Source organism: Saccopteryx leptura, chromosome 2 (assembly GCF_036850995.1).
Source record: "Saccopteryx leptura isolate mSacLep1 chromosome 2, mSacLep1_pri_phased_curated, whole genome shotgun sequence".
NCBI lineage: Eukaryota > Metazoa > Chordata > Mammalia > Chiroptera > Emballonuridae > Saccopteryx > Saccopteryx leptura.
The window spans coordinates 292,594,137-292,610,757 of NC_089504.1; the positions used below are offsets into that span (position 1 = coordinate 292,594,137).

Consider the following 16,621-nt stretch of genomic DNA (forward strand, 5'->3'; position numbering starts at 1 on the left):
CATCATCATTCTTGATCTGAGCAGTCCCTTTCCTATGGCAACAGCCTGAGGGAAAGAAATTTGCCACACCTTGTGGAGGTTAGGCTCTGCTGAGGAGTCAGCTGACTTGGCCAGGCTGTGAAGGTCTGAACAGACTTGAGGGTAATAGTGACTCAGTTTTCTGTCTTTGAGGCGTGAGCCATTCTCTCCACTATTCCATGAATCTGAGTGGCACTTCACCTCATGGGCGAGTCAGTGAACCACACTGCTGGCTGCCAGCAGACCTGAAGTCTGGACTCCAAGGCCTGACCTGCACAACTCCTCGTGGTTCCACCTTGATGAAGTTGGAGCAAAGTCTGAGGCAGACTGAGATCTGTGACTGGTGTGGGGGCCACACCCACAGACTTTACTAAAGCCTGACTGGCACCTCCCCATCATGGGAGGTCCAGCTACTTCATCATCCCAAATTTACCAGAAGCTCTTTCAGTGATAGAGACTAACAGGCAGCCAGTGGGCAGAGGCAGCCAGAGGCAGATCTTGGAGCCCAGGAAATTTTGCTGCCCTGCCCCTGGGCCAGGTGCTGGTAAAAGCTGGCCTTAGCATACAACTTGATCTTTACCATGTGCAGCTAAGCCTAGCAGAGACAGCCACAAACTGGATCGCTTGTAGCTCCAAAGAGGTGGCTGAGGGCCAGTCACAGGCAGTGTCTTATATTGGCCTGCACCATGTTCTTTCCCAAGAGGACCAGAACCAACAGAACCAGTGGCCAGCTTTAGACAATATCACAGCAGAATCCAATAAACTTCACAAGCAGCATATCCAAAGGGAGATCTTGTTGGGCACCAAACCCAGCTAAGGGGAATTCTGCTTCCTGTCATCAGCACCTGCCCACAGTTTGTTCTAGGTAGAGCCTCACAGTCGACCAGCCTGAGAGTCAACCCCACACACAAAGGGCCAATAGCAAGCATGACACAATTACAACAGGAAGGCCCAGCACAGCTGACTGGGGAGACTGTGCAACCAGACCCAACAGAACACTTAAATAAGGCCACCTCACAAAAACTGGAAATCATAGCATATCTATCCAATACATAAAAACAAATAAAGAAACAGCCAAAATGGGTGAAAAAACAAACAGTCCCCATTCGACAGAACAGAAAAAATCTCCATAAAAAGTGCTAAATGATATGGAGATAAGCAATTTATCAGATATAGAGTTCTAAATGATGGTTATACAGATGCTCAGGGAACAGTGAGAACTTCAAAAAAGAAACATGAAGCATAACAACTGACATAGAAATCATAAAAAAGAACCAGTCAAAAACGAAGAATACAACATCTGACATCAAAACAACACTGGAAAGAATAAACACGTTGGATGAATCAGAGGATTGAACCAGCAATGTGGAAGACAAAGTAGAAAAAACACTTAGAGCAACAAAAAGAAAAAATTAGAAAGAATAAGGAGTGTGTAAGGGAATTTTGGGATAAGATGAAGTATAACAACATCCATATCATCAGGGTACTAGAAGGAGAAGAGAGAGAGCAAGGAATCAAGAATTTATTGAAGAAATAATGACTGAAAATTTCACTAACCTGGTTAAGTAAAAAGACACTAAAATCCAGGAAGCACAGACAGTACTAAACTAGAGAGACCCAAAGAAGCCCATACCAAGACACATCATAATTAAAATGGCAAAGTCTAAAGATAGAGACAATCTTGAAAGCAACAAGAGAAAAGCGGTTAGTTACTTACAAGAGAGCTCTGATTAGACTTTCAGCTGATTTCTCAACAGAAATATTTCAAGCCAGAAGGGATTGGCATGAAATATTCAAAGTGGCAAAAAGCAAGGACCTAAAACCAAGATTACTATACTAAACAAGGCTATCATTTAAAATTGAAGGACAAATAAAGAGCTTCCCAGACAAGAAAAAGTTAAAGGAGTTTGTTACCACCAAACCAGCATTACAAGAAATGTTAAAAGGATTTCTTTAAGAATAAAAAGAAAAAAAAAATTGAAGAACACAGTTTAAAAAATGGCAATAAATATGTATCTATCAGTAATCCTTTAAATGTAAATGGCTTAAATTTTAGCTCCAATCAAAAGACATAAGGTAGCTGAATGTATAAGAAAGCAAGACCCATATATATGCTGCCTACAAGAGACCCCCCTTCCCTCAGAACAAAAGATACACACAGACTAAAAGTAAAGGGATTGAATAAGATATTTCATGCAAATGGAAATGGGAAAAAAAGCTATGGTAACAGTACATATTTCTGACAAAATCTTTTAAACAAAGGCTATTTTAACAAAGAAGGACACTATGTAATGACAAAGGGAGAGCAATCCAACAACAGGAGATAACCTTGGTAAACATTACATACCCTATGTAAAAGCAACTAACTATGTAAAGAAAATCTTGATGGAATTAAAAGGAGAGATTGACTATGCAGTCATAATAGGGAATTTAACATCCCATTAACATCAATGGATAGATCATCCAGATATTATATCAATAAGGAAACAGTGGAAATAGCACTATAGATTAGCTGGATTTAAGTGATATCTTTAGAGAACTTCACCCCAAAGAAGCAGAATATACATTTTTTTTCAAGAGCACATGAAACATTTTCTAGGACAGACCACATATTAAGACACAGAAAGTCTCCATAAATTTAAGAAGATTGAAATCATATCAGGCATCCTCTCTAAACATAGTGGCATGAAACTAGAACTCAATCACAAGAAAAAAACAAAAAGACAAAGATATGTAGGCTAAACAACATGTTACTAAAAATAAATGGATTAACAATGAGATCAAGGAACAAACCAAGATACCTTGAACAAATCAAAATGAGAGCACAACATCCCAAAATGTGCGATACACTTAGGACTTCAAAATCAGTCCTACGAAGGAAATTTATAGCATTACAGCCCTACCCCAAGAAATAAGAAAAATCTCAAATGAACAATGTAACCTTACACTTAAAGAAACTTAAATACACAACAAATAAGTCTCAAAGTGAGTAGAAGAAAGCAAATAATAAAGATGAGAGCAGAAGTAAATGAAATAGAGACTAAGAAAATACAAAAGATCAATGAAATCAGGAGTTGGTTCTTTGAAAAAATAAACAGCATTGATAAACTTAACCAGATTCATCAAGAAAAAGAGAGAGAGGACTCAAATAAATAAAATCAGACATGAAAGAGGAGAAGTAATAACATATACCAATGAAATACAAAGGATTGTAATAAATATTAGGAACAGTTATATGCCAATAAATTGGACCATATGGATGAAATAGATAAATTCCTAGAAACATACAACACTGAATCAGGAAGAATCAGAGAATCTGAATAAACCAATTACAGCCAGTGAAATTGAAGCAGTGATCAAAACACTTTCCAAAAACAAAAGTTCTGGACCAGATGGCTTCACTGTTGAATTTTATCAAACATTCAAAGACTAACTAACAGGTACCTTTCTCAAACTACTACAAAATATTTAAGAAGAAAGAAAACTTGGAAACTCATTTTAGGAGGCCAAAATTATCCTACCAAAACCAAAAAAAAAAAAAGATACTACAAAGAAAGAAAATTATAGGACAATATCCCTGGTGAATTTGGATGCTAAAATTCTGAACAAAGTATTAGCAAATTGGATCCAGCAATAGATTAAGAAGGTCATATACCATGATCAAGTGGAATTCATTCCAGGGATGCAAGGTTGGTACAACATTCACTAATCAATAAATGTGATACACCACATAAACAAAATGAAGGATAAAAACCACATGAAAAACATTTGATAAAAATCAGCACATATTCAGGTAAAAAATTTTCAGCAAAGTGGCAATCAGGGGTACATACCTCAATGTAATAAAGTCCATATATGACAAACCCATAGCCAACATCATACTCAATGGGCAAGAACTACAAGTGTGTCCTTTAAGATCAGGAAGGAGGCAGGGATGTTAACAATCACCACTCTTATTCAATATAGTACTAGAAGTCCTAGCCACAGCAATCAGGCAAGAAGAAAGAAAAGTCCTTCAAATTGTAAAGGAAGAAATTAAACTGTCATTATTTACAGATGACATGATGCTTTATATAGAAAACCCTAAAGATGTCTCCAAAAAACAACTAGAACTAATAAATGAATTTAGTTCAAGTAGCAGAATACAAAATATATTAATATATCCAGAAATCAGTTGCATCTTTATACAGCAATAATGATCTATCAGAATGTGAAAAGAAAAAGACAACTCCATACACAATTGCTTCAAAAAGAATAAAATGCCTATGAATAAATTTAACCAAAGATGTAAAAGAGCTATTCTCAGAAAATTATAAGGCATTGAGGAGAAAACTGAAGAAGATACAAACAAGCGAAAGCATATTCCATGTTCATGGATAGGAAGGATTAACTATAAAATGACTATATTACCCAAAGCAATCTATAGATCCAACACAACTCCTATCAAGATACCAAGGGTGTATTTCAAATAACTAGAACAAATATTTCAAAATCTATGTGGACTTACAAAAGACCCTGAATAGGCACAGCAATCTTGAAAAAGAACAAAATTGGAGGAATCATGCTACCTAATATCAAAGTATACTACAAGTCCATAGTAACTAAAACAGTAGATACTGCTATAAAAACAGATATACAGATCAGTGGAACAGAATAGAAAGGACAGAAATAAACCCATGCCTCTGTGGTTAAATATTTGACAAAGGAGTAAAAAAAAATACAACAGGGTTAAGACAGTCATTCAATAAATGGTGTTGGAAAAATATGTGCAGGAAAATAAAACTAGACCACCTTATATCATACAAGAATAAACTCAAAATGGATTAAAGACAAATATTAGACATGAAACTATAAAAATCGTAGAAAAAAACACTGGCACTAAAAATCTCAGACATTCCTTCTAGCAGTACTTATTGATATATATATATCTAGCAAGAGAAATGAGAGAAAAGATAAACAAATGGGACTACATTAAACCATGCGTTTTTTTGCACAGCAAAGGAAACCATCAACAAAACTGAAAAACAGCCCACTAAATGGGAGAACATATTTGCCGATACACTTGATAAAGGATTAATATCCAAAATTTATAAAGAATTTATAAAACTCAACAGTAAAAAAAAAAAAAAAAGATAATCCGATTAAAAATGGACAAAGGACCTGAATAAACACTTTTTAAAAGAGGGCATACATGGTGGTCAATAAACATATGAAGAAATGCTCAATGTCACTAATCAGCAGAGAAATGCAAATTTAGACTACAAGGAGACATCATTCACACCTGTCAGAATGGCTGTTCTCAATGAATTAACAAACAGGTGCTGGTGAGGATGTGGAGAAAAAGGAACCCTCCTGCCTGCACTGTTAGTGGGAAAGGAAATTGGTACAACCACTGTTGAAAGCAGTATGGAGTTATCTGAAAATATTAAAAATTAAACTGTCCTTTGACTCAGCAATCCCACTTTTGGGAATATATCCTAAAAAGCCTGAAACACTAATTCCAAAGAATATGTGCACCCCTATATTCACTGCAGCATTATTTACAATAACCAAGTTTGGAAGCAGCCCAAATGCTCATCAGTAGATGAGCGGATAAAGAAAAGCTGTGGTACATTTACACACGGAATGCTACTCAGTTGTAAAAAAAAAAATAAAAAAGGAAATCTTTCCTTTTGCAAGAATATGGATGGACCTGAAGATTATTATGCTAGGTAAAATACACTAGTTAGAGAAAGACAAATACCACATGATGTTACTTATATGTGGAATCTAACAAAAAGTACTAACAAGCAAAATAGAGACAGACTCATACTTAGAGAGCAGGCTGAAAGCTATAGGGGGACAAGGGGTTGGGAAAGAGAGGCAGAGGGATAGTGCAAAAAAGGACACCTCCCCAAACTCATCAGAGACAACAGTATGGTCATTGCTGGGAGGAGGAAGGTGGAGGAGGATACATACATAAGGGCATACATACATGGTGATGGACAAAACTTGATTTGGTGGGGTCAACAGCACACAGTATGCTGTACATAGATGTATTGTAGAATTGCGCACTTGAAACCTGTATACTTATGTTAATTATTGTCAGGCTAATAAATCCAATAAAAATAAATAAAAATAAATACAGTAAGAAAAGTATTTGGCTTTCCATATGGTAGTTCATTTAAAAATAAGATATTGGTTACTATATTGTAGAAAAGATCCTGATAATTTTCTCTCAAAATAATGACTTTTATTGTGATTTATTAATGACACCAGCCATATTTTAATTATCTTTACAAAGTTGTTTTAAACCTTTTGATTTTTTCCTCTTTAATTGAAGATAATTTACATATGTGAAATTCACTGATTTTAGTGTAAAGTTTTGTATATTTTGAAAAACAGTTGTATAGTTACTACTACAACTAATAGTTAGAACAGTTCTATCACACTTCAGATTTTTCCATGTGTTTTTAGTCAACCCCTCCTTCCCTTCTCCAGTTTCTCACAACTGATTAGGTTTCTGTCTTTATGGGTTTGTTCTTTCAAAGTGTGTCATTTTGGGGGGATTAAAAGAATTAAATACACTTAGCATATTGCATTGTATAAATTTAATGTGTGTAACATGTTACTTTGATGCATTTATATATAATATTATTGCCATTGTAGCAATATTTCAACACATTCCACAATTATACTACAATATTGTCCATATTTATTGTACTGAATTCTGTGGCTTATTTACTATTCATTGCAAGTTTGCACCCTTACACAGTATCAGTCTTATCTCTCCTCCCCCATCCCCTGGTAACCAGAATTTTACTCTCTTTTTTACACGTTTGACTTTTTTATATTCTACATGTAGGTGATTTCATATAGTCCTTGTCTCTCTCTGTCTACCTTGTTACACTTAGCAAAATGTGCTCAAGGTCCATCCATGTTGTCCCAAGTAGCAGGATATCCTCCTTTCTCATGTTCAGATAATATTATTTGTACTTATATATATATATATACTCTATGGTATAAATCAAAGTCTTACAGCCTGACCGGGAGTGGTGCAGTGGATAGAACCTTCACTTGGAACACTGATATCCCAGGCTCCCCAAGGTGGTGGGCTTGATTGCAGGCTCACCAGCTTGAGCAAAGGGTCACTGGACTGAGTGCAAGATCATCAACTTGATCCCAGGGTCGCTGGGTTGAGCCCAAAAGTTGCTGGCTTGAAGCCCAAGGTTGCTGGCTTGAGCAAGGGGAAACTGGCTTGGCATGAGCCCCTCTGTCAAGGTATGTGTGAGAAGTAATCAATGAACAGCAAAAGTCAGCCAACTGTGAGTTGATGTTTCTCACTCTCCTCCCCCTTTTCTCTTTTTCCCTGCCTCTCTTGCTCTGCTCTCTCTCTCTCTCTCAAAACAAACAAACAAATAAATAAATAATAGCATCTTACTGATTTAGTCTTTGGAGTCAAGCATCTTTCACTTAGCTTAATGTATTTGAGATTCCTTTATATTATTATGAATATCATTTTTGCTTTTCAAGAATGTAGTTGCTTATTCTAATCATAATTTCTTAGGAGTTTAGAATTCTCTCATTTTTCATCCTAATATATTTTTATATAGCCTTAAATTTTATTTTGTATTATAAATTGGTTTTGCTTATAAACGAGTTCTTACTGGTTCATTATTTCTAAGAATTATTTTGGGGATCTTTACCATCATCCTCTGCCCTCATTCCCGCTTCCACCCCGGTTGTCTCTCTTGCTCTCATACTTGCTTTTTTTATTTCCATATATTCACTCCTTGTCATCTGACTGATTGAAAGATTTAAGACTCATTCAGGTAACTAAGTCTTAAGAAAGTGGCTTATTATTGGTTTAGTCATTTTCATTCATTGACTCATTCACACTTGTTTATTCCTCAATTGTTGATCATCTGCTGCTTCCTGTGATTGGCAGAGGAAGTGTGAAGAATCCAAAAATCCTAGAACTGAACGGAACCATTGAAATCATGAAGATAATTTTCCAATTTCTCTTTGTAGCAAGGAGCCGTGTCAAGTTGCCTAGGAGTTGCATTGTGTGGGAAAAGGGAATTAGCAAAGAGTGAAACCAAAAATTCAGGTGGGCTGCTTAGAATGAATAATCATCTTGAAGGCACTGACTAGTTTGAAATGGAACAGAAACCAGGGAATCAAGACAGGAGTTAAAATAAACAAGAGGCCCGGAGAAATTTCCTGTGGGTTGGCTTTGTTACAGACAAGAAGTGAGAGGTTTAAAGACATCTGAATGTTAAGGGAGCGGTCCCCATTGCCATAGTCCTGACCAATGACTATCAAAACTTCCGTGACTGAAGAAGTTCTTTTATTCAACAATTAAAAAAAAGAATTAATAGAGAGTTCTTCCTTAACATTTAATTGGAATCAATTAATTAGTTATTATTTCTAGTTCTGCCCTTTGGATTTACACAGGATATTTTACATAGGCAGCTTTGCAAATAAATCTTTCCTTTCTCAGGCCGAAGAAATCAAGTTTCTTTAGTTATACTTTATATACTACTTGGATTTATTTTACCCTTTAGAGTTCTGATCACTCTTCTCTGAGAACGTTTCTGTTGGCCAAAGATCCCCTTTAAAACGTAGCAAGAGCTAAATACCATACTATCGATGATTTTGGCCTGGTCAGCAAAGAACATATTGAAAATATATCTCCAAATTTCTCTATCCTAATAGAAAATTTATATTTTTGTCATGTTACTTATTACTAGAATTATAATTTATTTTTATATAACTTGCAATTAATATAAAATTTGAATAGTTTATTTTAGTAGGCTTGGTATGTCTGTTAAGTTTGTTTTTATAATTTAGTTATTCAGCATGTTAAGATTTAAAAAAAATCCTGAATCTATTATCTATGTTAACAATTATGTCATCCATAATTTTGATTAATGTATTTTTTTAAGCAAGAGACAGAGACAGAGACAGACAGAGATAGAGAGAGGGACAGATAGGCCAAAGCAGAGAGGGATGAGAAGCATCAATTCTTTGTTGCGGCTCCTTAGTTGTTGATAGATTGCTTTCTCATTTGTGCCTTGATGGGGGGGGGGGGGGGCTACAGTAGAGTAAGTGACAACTTGCTTAAGCCAGCGACATTGGGCTCAAGCCAGCAACCTCGTGCTCAGGCTGATTAGCCCTAGCTCAAGCAGGATGACCCCATGCTCAAGCTGGTGACCTAGGGGATTCAAACCAGGGTCCTCTGCATCCCCATTTGATGCACTATCCACTGTGCCACTGCCTGGTCCAGCGAATTTATGCATTTTTTATTGCTCTGTTCAACTGTTTATGAAAATATTGAACAGAACAGGTTAAGAATAGAGCCTTTCCTAAACTTAGTGAGCATGGATGCTTTAACTTGTTAATCCTTTGGATGTAACTGTATATCTACCTATGAACATTTGAAAATCATAATTATCATTATAATAATGATATATGGTCATCATTATTATCATATAATATTGATATATGGTCAATGGCTAACATTCATTGAGTGGGTAGTTTGGGCACTTTTTTTTTTATTCATTTTAGAGAGGAGAGAGAGAGAGACAGAGAGAGACAGAGAGGAGAGAGAGACAGGGGGAAGGAGCTGGAAGCATCAACTCCCATATGTGCCTTGACCAGGCAAGCCCAGGGTTTCGAACCAGCGACCTCAGCATTTCCAGGTCAACGCTTTATCCACTGCACCACCACAGGTCAGGCCATTGAGCACTTTTTAAACCAATTTATGTGTGTTGATTTAATTTTTATAATACCTTTATAGAGATACGGTTATTTTTCCATATTATAAGTGACAAACCTGAGTCAACAGGTTCTCAGGATTTTGAAGGATGAGAGATTTTACTCTACTTGCACACTAGTAAATTAGCCAGTGACTGTTTTGTTGATGATTATAGAAGACACAAAACCTCTGGGTCAAACCCAAACTATTTTATTGCAAACTTCTTGTTTGTTTTGCATCATGTCCCCCAGGTTCCACAGGGGTTTGGCAGAGTGGCTCAATGCCACACTCTCAGTGAGTTGTATCACAGAAGAGGAATCTCAAGTTTAGGAACCCCAATCTTTTATAATGGGCTATACACAAACTTTTCCTTTGTTTGAGAGGAAGATGTCATCTCTGTCTTCAAAGGCTATATATTATACTGCTCACAAAAATTAGGGAATATTTCCAAATGAATATGAAGTGGCAAAATATCCCCTAATTTTTGTGAGCAGTGTATATAAACATCCCTGAAAAGGCAGGTTAGAGCAAGAGTTGCCAGTGCCTCTGCTTACAAAACATTCAGAAACTCAAGAGACCCATGAAAATTGCCCTGTCTCAGGTGTTTAAAAATGTCTCCAAAGTACACAAATAGTAAGTGGACTTACCCAAAGTTGGCTGTGAAAGACTTTCTCTATAATTTTCTTGGTTCAGATATCACACGGTTAATGCATTTCTGCTACCCACTCATCTAGTAACATGCCAGAAAAAGAAACAGGGTTTGGTATGGCTTCTTTTTAACAAATCAGTGACAGGTTTAAAAAAAATGGTGCTCATAAACTATGTTTAGTAGCCTGTTCTGGAATTTTGCTGAAGAATAATGTTTCAAGTAATTTTACCTTAAAAAAATAACATTTGCTTCTCTTCAGTGTTATGCCTGTTCTGGTGTTGTTTCTAAGTCTTCCAAGGTTATCAACTGTGGTTCTGTTATAACATTTCCATACTGCTTTTTCAATCCCTTGAAGTAGCAATCCATTGATCCTGTATACCTGAACTTAAAGTGATTCGTCCTCTTTTTAATTCCTGAGCTTCAATATTCTTATTAATCATCTATGATTTTCCCTTTTCATATCAACATTTTCCTTTTTGATGGAGAACTTCTATGATTCAGGAAGTCTAGCTTCTTCTCAGTTTTCTGATAATGCTGTAGTACCCCCTTATCTGCAGTTTTGCTTTCTGTGGTTTCATTCACCTGTGGTCAACTGAGGTTTGAAAATATTATATTAAATAGAAAGAAACAACTTAAAAGTTTTAAATTGTGTGCTGTTCTAAGTATTGTGATGAAATCTCAACCCATGCTGCTTCATCCCATCCGGGATTGGCTCATTTCTTTGTCCTGCGTCTCCACGCTGTATACACCGCTGCCCAGTAGCTGCTTAGTGGCAGTCTGTGTCATCAGAGCCACTGTTGGGTCTCACAATGCTTGTGTTCAGGTCACCCTGTTTTACTTAATAATGGCCCTTAAGCCATTTAGATATGCCAAGGAGAAGCCAGAAAGAGGGTTTTTTTAAAATGGAAAGTTATGTAAGTATTGTTTAAAAAAAACCCAAAACTACAACATAGTATGCAGTACTATCCATGGTTTTAAGCTTTTCTTGGGTGTGTTGGGACATATCCCCTGTGGATAAAGGGGAATATTGTTTATCATTGTCACCAAACAGTAGACTCATGTATACTTTTATATATTTCCTCATATGACTATGGTTTGCCAAATAGACACACACACACACACACACACACACACACGTTACTTCAATGCATGCCACGTTTTGTTCACTAGCATAGAATTAGGAGCTTAAAATTGACATGGAGCACCACCAGATCATGAAGATCTGGACTTCAGAGCACACCAACCATGGTAAACTTGGAACAGCTGTAATGCAGAAATAATCAAACTCCTGGTTGGAGTTAATGTGTTGGAGACATATAATTCTTTCTGGAAAGTTACACAGTCATAGACTTTTCAGCACAGAGTGGGGACTACCTACTATTGTGAAATCTCTTATTGTGTGGTCGGCACAAAAACATGTGCAAGGACATTCCATAGTTGATTCTGTTGAGCAGTGTTTTTCAATCCCATCTACCAGAAATTTCTTGACAGTCCGTAAAAGAGTTAACCACCCTGATGTATGAAAATTACAAACCCAATGAGCTTAGTAAAATTCGCTATGCTCAGGGTGATTTCTGCTTTAGCAGTCCCCAAAATAATTCTCCTATTATCATCGGTCCCTAGGTATAAGTAAGTTGAAAACCACTGGTGTGGAGAAAACAATGGAACTTATTTCCACTAATATTTTATTTACAAATATGATTTCAAAAGGTGAGAGACTTATGTACAAACCACATCTACAGGACCCCAAAAAAGCTGTTTTGACTTAAGAGACCATAACCACAGTGAAAGGAATCAGTGTCAGTAATTATCTTGAAGGCAAGTATGATACCTTCAAATTATGGGATACCGAGAATTAATGGGATAGGTAATACATAAATTACCTGCTGAGATTGAAGAATTGACGGCTTTTGCAAGAGGGAACACAGGAACACCCATTGTGGCAGTGGCATTTGTAGAGAAATGATGAAAGCTGGTTACAACACCTAGTCCCCCAGACCTCTACTAGCTGGCAGTATACTTATTTGTTATTAAAAATACTGTACAACTATATTTTAGGTAGAATATTTTTAATTGAAGAGAGGTTTTGTGATGATCAAAGAGGTACAGCATTTCTAAATAAAGGGGATTGTCTGAGATTTTTAAAAAATTGACATAGACTTCTAAGAATTATGTGACAAATTCTTTCATGAGGCCCTGGCCGGTTGGCTCAGTGGTAGAGCGTCGGCCTGGCATGTGGAGTCCCGAATTCGATTCCCGGCCAGGGCACACAGAAGAAGCGTCCTTCTTCTCCACCCCTCCCCCTTTCCTTCCTCTCTGTCTCTCTCTTCCCCTTCCGCAGCCAAGGCTCCATTGGAGCAAAGTTGGCCCAGACGCTGAGGATGGCTCTGTGGCCTCTGCCTCAGGTGCTAGAATGGCTCTGGTTCCAGCAGAGCGACGCCCCGGATGGGCAGAGCATCGCCCCCTGGTGGGCGTGCCGGGTGGATCCCAGTCGGGCACATGCGGGAGTCTGTCTGACTGCCTCCCTGTTTCCAGCTTCGGAAAAATACAAAAAAAAAAAATCTTTCATGAAGTCCTGCCCATTTTACTGCTGTTAAGTCCAAAGAAGTATTTCTCCTTATTGCTTTGTAAGACATCAGAGAATGATACTATTTTTTTTCTTTTTCTTTTTGTATTTTTCTGAAGTGAGAAGCCAGGAGGCAGAGAGACAGACTCTTGCATGCATGCACCTGACCAGAATCCACCCAGCATGCCCACCAGGGGGCGATGCTCTGCCTATCTGGGGCATTGCTCCATTGCTACCGGAGCCATTCTAGTGCCTGAGACCTAGGCCATGCAGTCATCCTCAGCACCCAGGACAACTTTGCTCCAATGGATCCTTGGCTGCAGGAGGGAAAGAGAGAGAGAGAAAGGAGAGGAGGAAGGGTGGAGAAACAGATAGGCACTTCTCCTGTGTGCCCTGGCCGGGTATTGAACCCAGGACTTCCCCATGCCAGGTCAATGCTCTATCGCTGAACCAACCAGCCAGGGCTTGAGAAAGATATTAATAAGAATAATTTATTAGATGCTTAACTTTTGTGATTATTAGTATTATGATATAAGTCTGGGTGCAATGACCAGCTGAGTCCTCAGAGGTCTAGGTAATGAACTGAGAACAACATTCACATCATGTTCTCAGAGGTCAGGACAAAACTAACATGTCAGGACGGTCCCCAGAGAGGTAGAACAGCCCTGTGTCATCGTCACAACTAGAAGAGGCAAATTTAGTATAAGACAAAGCTTTGGTACCACCCACAGCCTTTTTTATACTCTTTCATATGTAAGGGTATGGGTGGACCAGAGTCCTAGGGTACAATGAAATGAGTTAAGTATCTGGTTGGCATGGGCAATTTGAAAACAGATCACATCAGTGCTATTTAACTAGATTTGCTTCTGTGCTTTTGGGTAAGGAGGATCTCCTACTTATATTTACTATGGCGGCCCTTTAGCTAGGTTTGATTGTTTGTGTGATCCGGTATTTATATTTTCTAAGATAACTAAAACTGATTTTACAGAGTCTGTCTTGGAATATTTCTGTTATTTTTGATATGAATGTGGATTATACAATCTCAGCTGGAGGACATGGAAGATAGAAGAAAGGACTAAGAAGAATGAAGAATAGTAAAATTATTTTTCTCAATGCTCTTTCTTCCTTGCCATGGGCAAATCCACAATATTTAGTTAGAGAGTAGACTATTTGACTTTTTTTTAATTTTAGAATACATGTCTCTTTTTGACTTTTGTTGTTTTATCAGATGAAAGAATTGTAATTGAACATTATTTTTTTTACTTGGAATTTAAACATATTTTGCTTTTACTGTTTAGCATCTTGTAGAAGCAATTTATGGTGTTTGATTCCCAACTAACCCATAATACCCTTTCCCCCCAGCCTCTTCCTCTGAACTTGTCTTGGATTTTTCTTATTCTTACATTTTAAGACTCAGGGGAAAAAAACCATTTTTATCATATAATATTTTTGTAAAATCAATCAGTTCAGAATTATATTTCTGAGTCTTAAAAATTGTTTCATTGGCCTGAGTCGTTGCTACGGTGTTGAATAAAAGTTTCTTTTATGGTATTGTATATGTTATTTGACCAATATTGGGTCAGAATCACTTTCAGAAGACAGAAGTTTTAAAATAAAGCACGAAATATACAGCAAATCTTCTTTAGAATTAAGAAAACAATAAATAAAATATTTTGAGTTAGGGCTTGGTTGTCTGAAAAAATACAGATAAAACACCTTTGGTTTGTGGGACAAAAAAAAAATTGCCAAAAGGCCTAATGCAGCCATGGGTGGGGCTACTGAGATGTGCGTTAAGTGTTAAGGTCTTCCATAGAGAGTCGAATTCTCTTTTTAAATTTTTTTCAAAATGATATATTAGATGAGGAAATTAAACTAGATGTAGACAAATCTCATTTTATGACAGGCAATATAAATTTAAGAAAGATTTAATTGAAAAATTATAAATATGCAATTTGTAGGGGCTTTATTTCCATAAACAAAGGGCTATAATGCTATTTCTCCTTTTATTAATTTATTTATTTTTATTTATTGGTGTAAAGCCAGTAGCCACGGGCACCATCACAGCCACCTGGCCTGTGCAGATTCACATTTGATTCAGACAGACGGTAATGAAAAAACGGAGCCAAGAACTGGTGGGCCATTATTTTTAATCTTAGCTTGCACCTGGCAGGCAAGAAATACACGCAGTGGGAAAACACTTCCCTTTCCATTCAGGGCTCCCAAAGCCACTGATTTATCTGAGTTTCCTAGAATCAAAGGGTTCTACCTCACCAGCCTTATTCACCTGTTTCCCATTTCCCCTCTGCACAAACTCTGCACAAACTGGCTTCTCCTTCAGCACTCTGCCATCTTGGCTGCTTCTCCTCTCCTCCACATGACCTTTCTCTGCTATTCTCCAGCACGGCCTTTTCTGCCCCATTTTATAGTGTAGAAATTAAAACCTTTAATCCAATATACAAACAAGGAAGTCTCTGATACAAAGTCACTTATCTGAGGCATAATGGGATTCCTCATGAGAGTGCACCACCCCACATCATGCAACAGTCAAGGGTATGGGGAAAAGCTTAGTCTTAAAACTAAGCTTTAGGCTAGAACGACCGTGCCTGCTTACAGCCTGTCTCCCACACCCAATGCAAACTATAAGCGAGCAAACATATATATCATATTTGAAACTTATTTGACCCACAATTGGTTTGACATAGTTCACCAAATCATACAGGTTTTAGTGTACAACTCAGTATAACACCAGCCACATACCACATAATGCCCCCCTACCTGTCTCTCCAAGAAAAATCTCTTTCTGACTCCATTTCCAACAAGACTATTTAGCCATTTTAACTAACTGTTACTTATTTTAACTTTCAATATGTGGTGATAAAAGAGTAAATTTAGTGTCTTTTTGATGTTGCAGTTGATTTCTTCCTTATAATTATGACATCAAGCTAAATATATTTATTAGTTGAAGACATTACCTTTTTTTGCTAGCAATAAAACTTTTACTCAAACAAAGAAACCTAATGTTTTTGTAATATGTTTATAAAATGTTATAGGTGATGCTGTTGAGAAAAGAGCTTAAATATAATTTAAATAAGTTAAAATTTTATTTGTGATAATTTTGCAGATCATAAGAATCATTTGTTAAAATATTAATTTCCAGGTCTGACCTCTCCAGAGCTGCTAATGAAACTTAATAATTTAGGTCAGAGTAAAATATCACATGGCCTTTCTAAAGCATTTTCTTTTTGGGAAAATAAGGAATTGAAATAGAATCCAAATTTCACTGATCATCAGAAATAAGATTGTGATTTAGAATATAAAATATATAACTACTCTTATAAGAATAAATTTATTACTAAATTTCTAATAAAATTTTAACTTCAAATATTTTTATTGATCTGGTGAATATTGTAAGGTGGTCAGCAATGGGGGAAGGTCACGTGAGTTTTCTATTATCTAATTTCATTACATAGAAACAAATTGTAGAGTGATAAGAAGACTATTAGCTTCCTTTGTTATAAAGTACTGCAATCTGTGGGTTATATAGAGACACTAAGGCAGGTTACAGAAGAAATTTTGAGTTTATTAATTAACTGGCTAGCTACATGGGGCAGGGTCCCAAATCATGTAGGCCCTCCTACCTACCGTTCTG

General features: G+C 36.9%; 1 protein-coding gene and 1 pseudogene across 2 annotated transcripts in view; both read left to right on the top strand.

The window, feature by feature from the left end:
* FOXP2 (forkhead box P2) overlaps positions 1–16,621 on the top strand; it is a 661,310-nt gene that overhangs the window by 12,834 nt on the left and 631,855 nt on the right. The gene's annotated exons all lie outside the window — the stretch shown is intronic.
* LOC136392115 (PRELI domain containing protein 3B pseudogene) lies at positions 11,708–12,372 on the top strand (annotated as a pseudogene).